This window comes from Uloborus diversus, chromosome 4 (assembly GCF_026930045.1).
Source record: "Uloborus diversus isolate 005 chromosome 4, Udiv.v.3.1, whole genome shotgun sequence".
Taxonomy (NCBI): Eukaryota; Metazoa; Arthropoda; class Arachnida; order Araneae; family Uloboridae; genus Uloborus; species Uloborus diversus.
Window position 1 is genome coordinate 54065699 of NC_072734.1, and position 13286 is coordinate 54078984.

Sequence of the window (13286 nt, forward strand, 5' to 3'; positions counted from 1 at the left end):
ATCGGATTTTTTTGAAGTTTGGAATGCTACCTCAGACCCGATAACAATGCAATATTCTACAAGCAAATTAATCAAATAACTATTACTTATTAATGTATTCTCATTTTAATTAACATTTTTGCATAAACCCTCTAATGTATAAGGATGAAAAAATGCTCGCAAAAACTAGAATTAAATATCCGTAGACACCCTTGGTTTTTCTGCATGAGAAAAAATTTGCTTGAATGATTCAAGGTAATTAGAGTGTAAATTATTAACTTATTCTCATTTGAATTAACATTTTTACATAAGTCCTCTAATGTATAAGGATGATAAAATGCTCGCAAAAACTAAAATTAAACATCCATAGAAACCCTTGGTTTTTTTGCATCAGAAAAAATTTGCTTGAATAATCCAAGGTAATTAGAGCGTGAATTATAATTATTTTCTGTAAGTTACCACCCTATAGCGAGGGTTGAGCAGAAATACATGAAATACACCGCCAGCTCATCCATTCCATTCGAGGACAGCAGTTTCGTGCTTATTAACACTCATCAGCCCGGAATAGAAAGTGACTGAGCAGGAGGTGAAAAACCTCTTCAGGAAGCCAAGAGTGCCAAACAAACTGCTAGCTAATATAGAGTTAGCACTGACCAGACGAGTGACCAAAGCAATGGTTCGGTTCAACTCGAAGATTGATGGCAAGGTATGGTGTTTTCAGTAAGTTACCACCCTATAGCCAGGGCTAAGGCAGAAATACATGAAATGCACCGCCAGCTCTGTCATGCAGTCCTCGAATGGAATGCGCGTTACAGAGAGATCCCGACACAGATTCGGACAGATATCTGTACAGAGATCCAGATATCCAGACAAACTTTGAGCTTTATAGTAAGGTTTAAGTAAAGATACAGTTAATATATTAAGTAAAGATAAATGTAAGAGCTTTGTAAAGATAAAATGAAACGGGGAAAAAAACTTAAAGTATCGCAGCAAAGCACCACCTCAATTCGAAATATTAAAAGTTCTTTTACTGGGGGGTCACAGACACTTATCTTTAAAGCAACTGAAAATATTAGGCAGGAAACGGAAAAATTTACCAAGGAAAATTTAAGCAGGCAAATGGCATTGGAACAGAAAATCTGGAGAAAGGTTTTTCTCTGTATTTTTATCAGTAATTAAAATAAATAAAAGATACAGGCGTAGGCAAAAAGTGAGACCCAGAGATAGAGGGATATCTAAACCTTATCCCTGCCTCTGACATCACCAGGGCCCAGGGCTGCCAAGAGCTAAGATGCCTTTGTTGGTTTGATCGTCAGGTCCCCTTCAATCCCAAAATCTTGCCAAATTAATGCTACAACGACTTCAAGCCGGGTATCCTCAAAAGACGGGCTCCTAGCTTCCGACAAGGCCCCTTTTCAGCCCCGGGACGTCACCAAAGCTAGGCTAGATGTGCGTTTTTGAAATTTAGGTTTTGAAAGAATTCTGGAGGAAAGAATTTCTAGGGGAGCGTTCCCTCCTCATCATTAATAGTCGACTCTGAAATTTCCTCATTACGAGCTCAATGTCAAAATAATTCCGGAGGATCCCCCGAACCCCTCCTTTCTTTAATATCACCAAAGATCGTCAGAAATTCGAGTTTAGAACAGTGTTGAAACTTTTAGAGGCCTATATCCTGCATAATATCATTGAAGGTTGTCTACGATTGCTTTAATATGGAATTCGAAAGTTTGAAAGCAAATTCGAAAGTTCGCTCGGGAAGAGCCTCCGAATTTCGCCTCTCACTAGCAGTAGCAAAGATTGTCATTGGGGGGGGGGGGGGATCTTAATATTTTTTTTGCAACAGCATCCTTCTCCCCCCCCCCCCCCCCCCCAACATTATCAAAGATCGTCCACAGTCGCTTTTATTGAGTTTCAATATCAAAAATTTGCTGTGAGACAGCTTTCGAATTCCTCCTCCCAAACATGAGCAAAGATAGTCTACTCTGCGTTTTAAAACTAAACCGTCAAAAGGTTTCAGGGAAAAGCCCCCCCCCCCCTCTAGCCAACATAATTGAAAAGAGTCATACATCTCGCTTTAGGTGTTTCAATTTCGAAATATTTCCAGGAGCCCCCAAAAATTCCCCTTCCTATCACCATCAAAAGTCGGTTAAAATAAAATTACCTCTTTCGACCTTTAATTTAGAGAAACTTTGGTGTCCTTATGCCTTTAACAAAGAAGGACTACTATCATATTTTTAAGACTTTTTCGAACAATTTCTAGGATATGGCACTGAATCTCTTATCCCCCTAACACTACCGAAAGATCGTCCAAAATTACGTTTTTAGAACTACAAATTTGAAAAACATCTAAAGGACAGAACTCCCAAACCCCCTCTTTCTAACACAATAGAATATAATTTACTATCGTGTTTTCGGGCCTTCAACATCGAAAAACTGCCAGGGACGGCACCTGAACCATCCCTTCCCCTAAAATCTCCAAAGATCGTCCAAAACTGCATTTTTAAAACTACAATTTCGAAAAAATTCCTGGGGAAAACCCCATGGTCCCCTTTCTATAAGAATGAATACAACTCCTATGATTGGTTTATAGGGTCTGGTGGCGGAAAGTGGTCAATGGGGTAAAGTGGTCATACGTCAAATAAATGACTATAGCTTGGAAATAAATGTTCGAATGAGTGTGAAAATTTTATTTTAGGTTCGGGGAGTTAGAAACTACATTTTTAATACAAAACTTCAGAACTGGCAAAATTTTATTTGGGAAAAAAAAATATTTTGTGTAAATATGAAAATTTTAAAAATCTAAACACCTCTTTTAACTTCTTTGGGAAATTTTGTTTGTTAGAATTATGAACAGATTGACGAAACACGAAGCTTCCTACATGTCTTAAGATTGCTTACTCATTAGCAGTTAGCTAAATATATTTTAGATAATTTTTTAGAACAATTTCAGTAAGATGGGGTAAAGTGGTCATAATATTAGGCTTAACGAATATTATTCTTCTAATGTCAATGAATCTTAAAGTATAAGACAGATATAAATTAAATATTCATTTCACTTAATATGTATTGTTCTTACAGTAAATAGGGTTAAATATGCGAGTATATACGTATGCATACGCATATACTCGTGTAGGTGCGTATATAAACGTATTCACATAAATGCACCAAATATGTTCAACTTATATGGGTATCTGCGATATGGGTTTTTTTGTCTATGCAGATATACATTCGACTATACACGTATATACTTGCTTTTACTCGTATGTATACGAAAACTTATATACTCAGGTAGACACGTATATACACGTACATACTCGAGTAGTTATTTACATACAAGCATATGATATACAAATATACAGGGTGAATTTAAACTCTTGGGAAATTTTTTAAAAGGTTTTAGAGGGGAGGATAAGAAGCAAGAATCATAAGGAACATATGGTCATAAACACAATGCTGACGCGCTACATGCATGCAAAGCCAAAGACTGATGGATGCAAAACAAGTCCCAAATTTGTTACACTAAGACAATTTTACACAACATTTTAGGTCGTAAGTAAGTTTTAAAGCGATTGAAGAAATTTGCGGCCTGCAACTGTAATACGTGCGCCACAATCACAAAGCACTCTCTGTTTTAATAACGGGATTTTTGAAAAATTTTCTTCCGCCGCTGCGCCTTTGTCGCGTTGCGTGTATTAGAACTACTACGGGCCGTAACTTTTAACAAATGCTCTAAATATTTCTTAAAAACTAAAATTTTTACTAAAATCATCTTTGTGTAAAAAGTTTGTGACCTATTTTGCGTCCATCAGTTTCTGACTTTGTGTGCATGTAGCGCGTCAGCGACCATAAGCTCCTTATTATTCTTTGCTTTTTATCCTCCCCTCTCACACCCCTTAGATTTTTGCTCAAGAGCTTGGATTCACTCTGTAGACATACATGTATATAAGCGTATATACTCGTGTATACATATATGTACTGGTGTATACACGTAAATGTACGTATATACGTCTTTTAAGGTATATAATTGTGTTTACACGTATACATACTTATATACTCGTGCTTCCATATATACATGTATATACGTGAGTAGACATGTACAAACACGCATTAGATGCATCCACGAATTAACTCGTGTATACCCGTACATACATTTATGTACACTTATGTATGTACCCACATGTACAATTGTACAAATATGCGTATATACGTCTACTATACACATATACTCAGGTATGCACGTATATACTCTAGATACCAGTATAATGACGTATAAATGCTTACATACTCGTGTATACACGTATATACTTAAGTAGGCACGTGGTTGCATGTATCTGATGTATACATGTATCTACTCATATATGAACGTGTTTACTCATGTTTACACGATATACTCGTGTATACACACATATATTAGTGCATATACTTGTAACCATAAAAATAACTGAGTTATACAAATATTAGGGTTATTTAATATGGTTTTGCATTTATTTTTAACTATGACCACTTTACCCCATGCTATGACCACTTTCCCCCATCCCATGGGGTAAAGTGGTCATAAATACAAAGGGAAAAGAAAGTGTTATAAAACTAATTAAATCAATTTTTTTTCTTTTAAATTTCAATGTACTGTGTTCTTTAATAATGCAATGTAAAATAACAACAAAAAAAGTTGAAGTGCTTAAATAATTTGTTGTATTTATTACCCACTAAAGTGTAAAACGTACGATTTTATGACCACTTTACCCCACCAGACCCAATTGAATATTCTTATTTCTTGCAATGACTTCCTCTTAAACCAGAAGCTGAATCCCTTCTCTCTCTCTCTCTCTCTCTTTCTCTTTTAATATATTATTACGAGTTCAGTCACTATAAGAAATTCTTTAAATGATGACAAAGTTTTTGAGAAAGCACAGGAGATTTATTTACAACTATCTAAGAGGAAATATTGTTAGCAACTGTTAAATTAACCATAGCAATTAGGCAGACATAAATTAACACCGTAAATTCAACGGTTACACACGTATTTACATCCAAATACGCGAAAACACAGCGCAAAGGCTAATACACACAATAACAGAGCTAACCGCTTGTTCCATTCAAAAATCTTATCTTTCAGAAATAGGGCGACCATATACTTCATTCGAATGTAAGGGGGTTGTATATTCATTACAAGAAACTATTTACAGGTTAAGTTTCTACAGTAGTTTTAGATGAAGAATAACGGAATAAACGCCAAATTTAGCCAGATTACAACAAATTAATCACAAAAATAATTACTATTTACAGAATTTGTAACAATATTAATACATGCGTATGAAAAAATGAAGAGACGTCAAGTTGTAAAGTCAAGGAGGTAAAACTGTTTGGAGGGAGAAAAATACTGAATTTACTGACCAAAATTTATAAAATACTGAACAATACTGACGAAATACTGACTAAAATTTAAAAACTTAATAAACTTTGGCGTCCCAAAAAAGAGTATCATACTTAGTGAAATAGATGCCTCCTTTATTTGTAATGTGCAGCAACATAATGTAAAGCTTATTTGGTACAAATTTTGACTGAAAGTTGTGAGTTAAATTCATATATTTACTGAATAATGAATAAAACTTTTTTAAAACTAGGAAAATAAATTAAAAGTTCTCGCAACTGGTCAAAATATTATTAAATAATTTAGAGCAGTGTTTCACTTACATTTTTTTTTCTTTGAAAAAATGCACAACTTTAAGAAAGATTTTGTGTTTACACACATACATACAACACACAACTTTAAGAAAACACAACTTTAAGGAAACACAACTTTAAGAAAATTCTGATATTAGGAAATAAAGTGAAAACAATCTATAAATTGTACATTTAACCCTACTACTTTTTAGTTAAAAAATATTTTTGTAAAATCCAGAACACATTTAAAAGATTCTTTTAATTACTAATCAGCAAATATTTTTTTATGTACAGGAACTAAGTTCACTTGTACTGCAAGAACTTATGATGAAAGTTAAAGGCAACAAATAAAGATAACAATTTAAACATAACAAATTTTTTTTTCATCTCGAAATTTTACACAAATGTAGTTGTCATGTATACTTTATTGCTCTGATATTATCTTCATCTTACCTTGGACAAAAATAGGGGAAAAAATCAATTTGTTGAATCAATTTTCGGAGAGATCACCCCTTACTTACCATGTACTGCATGATTAACGGTTTTGTACACCATTTAAAAATAAAATATACACACTATTATCTTATGCAGTGATAATTAATTAGATAAATAGAGACAAGTACTACATGATGTGTAAATAATACTGTTTGATATTTTAAACCGCGACCTTCCTCGAATTTGCGCATGCGTCAGGTCGCTTCTGATTTTATCAAAATAGGGGAGATATTGATATGAAAGATAACGAATGTGAAGGGATTTTTTTTTTTTTTTTTTCGTTTTGTTTTCCGTTGGATTCGTTTATTAGAGATAGAGGTGTTGGTTTGAGTTGAGAGGCTTGTTTTTTTTTTTTTTTAATTTTTTATTCCCCTTCCTTATCACTAAAGCAGAAATGCTGCCATGGTGTATTTTCTTAATTAAGCTCTCACCCCTTTTTAAAATGAACCGTTCAACGGTGCTAGTCGAGGCATTCGAGGTCGTACAGTATTTTGTTCTAATATGAACTTTAAAGAATAGTGGGAGAAAGGAAAATTTCTTAAAGTTAATTTTAAAAAAATAATAATAATCTATACATGTAATAAAATAAGATGTTTGTGTGTGTGGCGCGCTTCCCGGGAAAACGGTAAGGCCTAGAAAGATGAAATTTGGTATACAGGTACAGTTTCTGCCGAAGATGTGCACCTCGGGCTTCGATTTTTGAATTAGAAAAAAAGTTATTTAATGTTTTATGTGTTTTTTTGCACTTTTTACCTCACAGACCCCAAACCAATTGCACCACACAAATATTTTTTGTACTGTAGTGTTGGAAAGTTAATTTTAAATATGATGAATGAAAAAATTTTGAAGATTGAGCAATTTTTGTATTTTTTATGAATTTTTGAAAAAACCTTCAATTTGCATTTTTTTCTGGGTTTTATATTTTTCTAATATCATCCTGCGAGAAGTATCAAAGCCTCATTTCTAAAATTTAAGTTGGTAATAGTAAAAACATTTCGCCCTCTTCAGAAGAAAAAAGTTCTTAAAAATACGCAATAGTTTTTTTTTTACAATTTTTTTAATGCTGAACACATCATGTCTTTCCACGCATCCGTCGAAAAAAGCGTTCTTCAATCTTTTATACCTCTGACGTCACTACTTGGATTTCGATTCGATATTTACGACGGAATCTTAATTGCAAACAATGTTAATCTTTTTTTTTACTATATATCTTACTTCTGCTTTTTATAACGTGATGGTTACGTGTTTTTCCGGCAGCGCTTGCTTTTTTTCTTCCCTTTTTTTGTTTTATTTAATGATTACATTTATTTCTTCTTTCACCCCCCCCCACCCCAAGCTGGAAGTTTTGCTGTATCTATATTACGTTACATTTCATATTTGCGTGCATTTAATTCAATAAAAACAGCGAGATTTTTTTTTTCTTTGTCACTTGCTTTACTTTGTTACTTTTGTACACTATGGGGAATTTTGGAGACAACTTTTTTTTTGCTCTACTTAAATAAAAAAAAAAGCGGTTTTTTGAGTGATCTTTGTTTTTATTAGGAAATGAGCGGGGATGTTGAAATAAATCGAGATGGATAAGAAAATTTAGAGATAGATCGTGAAGGTAGATAGCCGCCGGAGGCGGCAATCTCGGCGTCAAAACGGGAATGGCACAAAAAAAGATAGAAATGGATTGATTAATACTGCTGCCAAATTTATTTAAAACAGTCGCCGAAGGCGTCAAACTTGAAATAAAAAGGTAAATTACAAGTTAGTCAAACATCCGCCGTAGGTGGCTGCTTGCATAGAAAGGTGAATGGCGTAAGAAGATGAACCAGCTGTCGCCGCAGGAGGCTAGTAAATAAATAAATAAAGCAATTTTTCTGTTGCAATAATATTTACATTTTATTTTGTAAGTATTAAATCAATTTTAATCAAATAAATTTAAAATAAAATTCTTTTTTTCTTGAAAATTTATTAATTTTTTCCCAGCAGAATTCTTGATTACCCTTTTTAATCATTGCCAAAACAAAAAAGAATTTTGTTCCGATTCAAAAGTATACTTGTTTTGTTTACTTATTTGCACATTTTCAAATGTATATAAATTGATAGGTTCAGAAATTCCAGAACATGTTTGATTCCTGACATTGAACGTATCAGTGGGTCGCATGGATTAGTTTTGCGGGCCGTATGTTGGCCACTACTGTTTTAGAGTATAAGAATTCCTCTTTTTCTGTATTCTTTCGTCTTACTAAAGATCTTTAGTTTCTAAAACCTTCAACAAATTAAGGTAAATTCTGTTAAATTTAATAAAAGTTCTTACGAGTGATGGAATCGAATTCGGATGCAATTGAACTGCTTTTTAAGTGATGTCCAAGCAGTAAAATCACATCGCAAAAAAAGGCAAGCGGCTGCGAAAGAAGTGGATGCAATGAGATTTCAAAATTCAGATTTGATTTTGGGATCGTTCAATTTTCTTTTTTAATGGCTTTTATGTGCTTTACTGTTAAATTACTCAAGATTTCTAATGCTCCTTTAGTTACTGTTACTTCGCTACATGTCCGTCAGCTTAACATCCAGGATATTTTTCCATGACTTGAAATAAATTTCCATGACTTTCAATGAAAATTTCAATTTTCCATGACTTTTCCAGGTCTGAAATTCGCTTATTTTTTTCCATGACCCGTACGAACCATAGGCTTCTTACTCTCCTGACATGGCTCCTTGCGACAATCTGGCTGTTCCCCATGCTCAAGAGGCGATTGAAATAGTGCTGTTCCAGTCATTTTATCAATATATCCCAAGAGGGCACAACACTTTACGTCAGTCAAACTCTATTTGCCAGTGACTGACGCCACTGACAGACAGGAAAATTTTAAAGCATGCGCAATGCATAGAAAGGTCCAAAGTTGGCTTTTGCAAGCCTGTTTGATTTATCAGTGGTACAGCCAAAGGGAGGTTTTGGGGCAAAACCCATCCCAGAACCCTTGGTTTTGACCAGGGATGCGGAGTCAGAAGAAAATTGGCCGACTCTGACTCCAGGATTTTCAAACGTACAACTCCGGCTTTTTTTGCTTTTCTTTTTTTTTTCAAATAACCCCGCCCCCCTCATGGGAAGGTGGAATATAACTCTTAAACAGAGATTGAAATATCAATTCCTTTTAATGAAATTTTTGCGTTGTATTTTATTGTAAACCTAAGATGCATACAACATTGGAAATTCCATTTGAAAATCAAATTATTCAATAGTTGTGATTTCTAAAGTAAGGTTACTTAAAAATCCCATTTTTAAAACACTTAAAAGGATTAATTTGCTCCCCTGTAATATTTAACAAATAGATGTTGATCAAATCCTGTGCTTTCAAGTTTTGAAAGTCAGGGTTCGTACTCAATTTCAGAAATAAAATGAAGGAGTTTTGAAGGAGTTAAATGAGATTTCGAAGGAGTGCTAATGGGCTGTCTAGAAATGATGTGATGACATCACTTTTTTTTCAACGCATTTGACCCCTTCCTCCTTTGTCACAAAGTGTCACACTTCAACTTACTCCTCTTGTCTCATGTCATAATTTTTACAAACATATTGTAATACTAACAGTGAGATGTCCCTTTTTGTCACCCTCTCTCTTCCCCTTGTCACAATTTCATTACCCTGTCTCTCCCTCAAGGTATGACAGCACTTGTGGATGACCCTTTTTACAATATCATAACTGCTATTTATTAAACAATTGTTTTTTTAACACAATCATTTAATAAAGTACATCTATTTATGTATTTTTAAATATTTAAATAATAGTTAGACAAACTGACTTTTGCTGCTGAGAGTGTGGTGGAGCAATAATCATAAAACTTGAAAAAAAAAAAAAAAAAAAATGCCAAGCACCAATTAAACATGTTTTACTTCACTTATGAAATGTCTTAGGCATTTAATAATATTTTCACCTTTAACTTTTAGGACTTCTATGATCAATTTGTAAATCACCCCTTGATGAAAAAAATAAATATATGAAATTACTACATTAAAATCGCCCTCATACCTATTGACCCTTCCCTTGAGTTGTCGATTGTTGAAGTATTTTAAGTTACTGTCATAGAGGAAGATTTATGTAGTCTTGAACTAAAAAAGGAGTTTTGAAGGAGTTAAAACACAAATGAAGAAGTTTGAAGGGCCCTTCAAAAACAATTTCCAAAGGAAGGAGTATTGGAGGAGTTTTTTGAAGGAGCGTACAAACCCTGAAAGCACATAGAAGAGTGAGAGAAGGAGTTACGAGAGAAAAAAATAAACCTTTTTGTGAAATAAAAAAAATTTTCTTGAGAGGGGGCGGTAACCCCCCCTTCCTCCCGGATGACTCATCTGGAGGATGACACCTCAACTTGATTTCAGAGTTTATAAAAATTGAAATACTTTTAATTCTGAGAAAAAAATTCCCAATAAATCTTAACTTTCATTTAAAAAATTCAACAAAAATATTGCACTATACTGCGGAGAGAGGTCAGGGACATGTACATCTGGAGTAAATTTTACACAAAATGCGGCAGTATACATCTTTGTATGAATAGCTTTTACTACACCAATATTTCTTGACTCAATTTTCAATTTTAATTTTATTGGATTAACTATAATAACTTAAGAGTTGTAACCAAATAAATCATGTACTTTTAGTGAAAACCAAGCTTTCTTTGATAAAGTCTTCAGATTTAAAGAAACATTTATATTTTATCGGATCTTTTGGATTTGCACTTTTCTGCCAAAGTTTATTTGAATTTACCAAGCACCCTCAGAAGTTTCCCAACTTGCTCAAGCGATACATACATTCCTTTTACTATTTCATAACTGAGATGGAGGTAAAAATATTACTATTATTTGAAAGTGATTACTTAGAAAACATTAGACAAAAAAACTGTTTGTTGACAGTTGCTATCAGTTAAATAAAGCTAGAAAATAAGCAAACTGGGAGACGGCGTAGGTAGGTGTTACAGAAAGTTCAATAAACAATCAAGCCAGCTGGTTATCACAATGACAGTTATTTTCTTATTAGTAGGCCATTATACATGCAATCAAATTAATTGGTACTCAGTTTTTTTTAAATGCAAGGATAGTCAGTAAATATTAAAGCAAAAAAAGATACTTGGAGTCGGTATGTTTTCGAACAACTCCAACTCCGAATCCTTTACCACAAAATCAGTCTGACTTCGACTCCACAGCCCTGGTTTTGACACATACTGCCAACCTAATAAAAGAACTAAATATACTAAGTGTGGTTATGACTAAAAACCCCACCCAGAAGGTAATGTCTGGCTGCGCTACTATGTCCATTAGGTTTTCCCACAAAAAATATGGTCAGCTATTTCTCCAACAACTTGTGTATATGTAGCGTGCATGACTGAAGAGCAGCTAGTCATCAAAAGATGAAATTTCGTACACAATACATGAAGAAGGTATAATGTCCAATATCTATTTGTACATCTCCTTTTTTTTGTTACAATTAGGGATTGCAATACTGGACCAAAAATTCAATACCGATATTCAGTATTTTTAAAATGTGATACCGGAATACTGGTATAAATACCAGTATTTGAAATTTCTCAAAACATACTTGAAAACCTATTGTTCCGTTGCCACACATTTCATTATTGAAAACATATTGTGAACAAATACAAAATGAAGGAACAGATGTCATAATTAAAAATCAATAATGGTAAAAAACATAATGCTTCTATTGAATCTGAGCCTAGAACTCATTTAGTGCTCAAATTCCCAACAGTTAGAAATATTCTTTCTGAATTCATGCAGGTTGGTGTTACTGTTAACGATGGGCGATACACCTCCTTCAATTGTCTAGAAGTTCTTCATCTTCAAATAATTTGATCTCTTGCGCGTTATTTTTTGATAAATCCTTTTGTGTGTGTGTGCGTTTATTTTGCATTGTGCGTATTATTATTATAATTTATAGCTAGTTGTAATTTCTTTCCGAGAGATACTTTTCCATTTGGTTAGAAAGTTACGATAAACTTGAAAATTTAATCTTGTTAGTTTCTCTTATTCATTCTCGCATTCTGTTCAAAACTCTTTACAATTACAATTATGTAAATAAAAATGATTATGATTAAACCTCTATGCAAATTTTTAAGACATCATATAGTTCCTAAATATTATCTTGCCAAGTATGACAACAAACCAATACCAGCGACAACAAATTACCATTTGCTTTACTAACAAGAAAACCTTTTTTGCCAAAATTCAGTACAGTTGAGACAAATATTTAAAGAAAATATCATAAAGTATTACTGCAATTGATGGTTGGAATAAATTATTCGTAGAACAAATACATTAGAAATTACACTCGAAATTAGCTTTCACAAAAGGGAGTTAGTGATCAGGAAAATAGGGAAAAAAACATGGTGTACAAAACTGCGATTCATCTCACCATTTAGTAATGAAAATATCATTTTGCAATCTTTCCTTTACAATACTTTAGTTTCATAAAACGATTATTAGTTCGTGATTTTCAAGCCAAATTTTTACATCAATAGATGGATTTTGGTTCTGTATCACGGAAAAAGAAATGTAAATTTAAAATATAAGTAGATATTTAATAAGTTAAATTGAGAAAATTCTTGTATTAGAACTTTTTTTTCAGCTAATACAGAAAATACCGGTATTTCGAAATTGTAAAATTGCTCAAAATACGGGTATTTGGTATACCAGTATTGCAATCACTAGTCACAATAGATTGCTTGTCAAGAGGTAAATAGCATGCAGTATAAGGATGTTGTGACATCGTTATAATGTCCATAATCTCAATTATTTTTACAAGGTCGAATACTTAACTACCACCCAAACTTCCCCAAACCATGGTAGAACCCTCTCCATGCTTAATAGTTCATTGCACAAGTTGAGGCTTCAGAATCCTTCACTCACATTACACGTTAGTGTCCTTCTTTCACTTTTTGCATTAGTGAGGGAATGAAATTTGTTAAATTTGATTTTAGTAACCAGGCATAGTTGATCTCAGAGTTTAATGACCCATAAATGTTCTTCGACACGGAAGTAACTAATGATTTATCAGTTTTAATGATATTTTATTTTTCTTTTGAAAGCAAAGTGAGAGAATGACAATGGTAAAAATAAAATTTACATGGTTTTGAGAATTCAAATTGATTTCAGA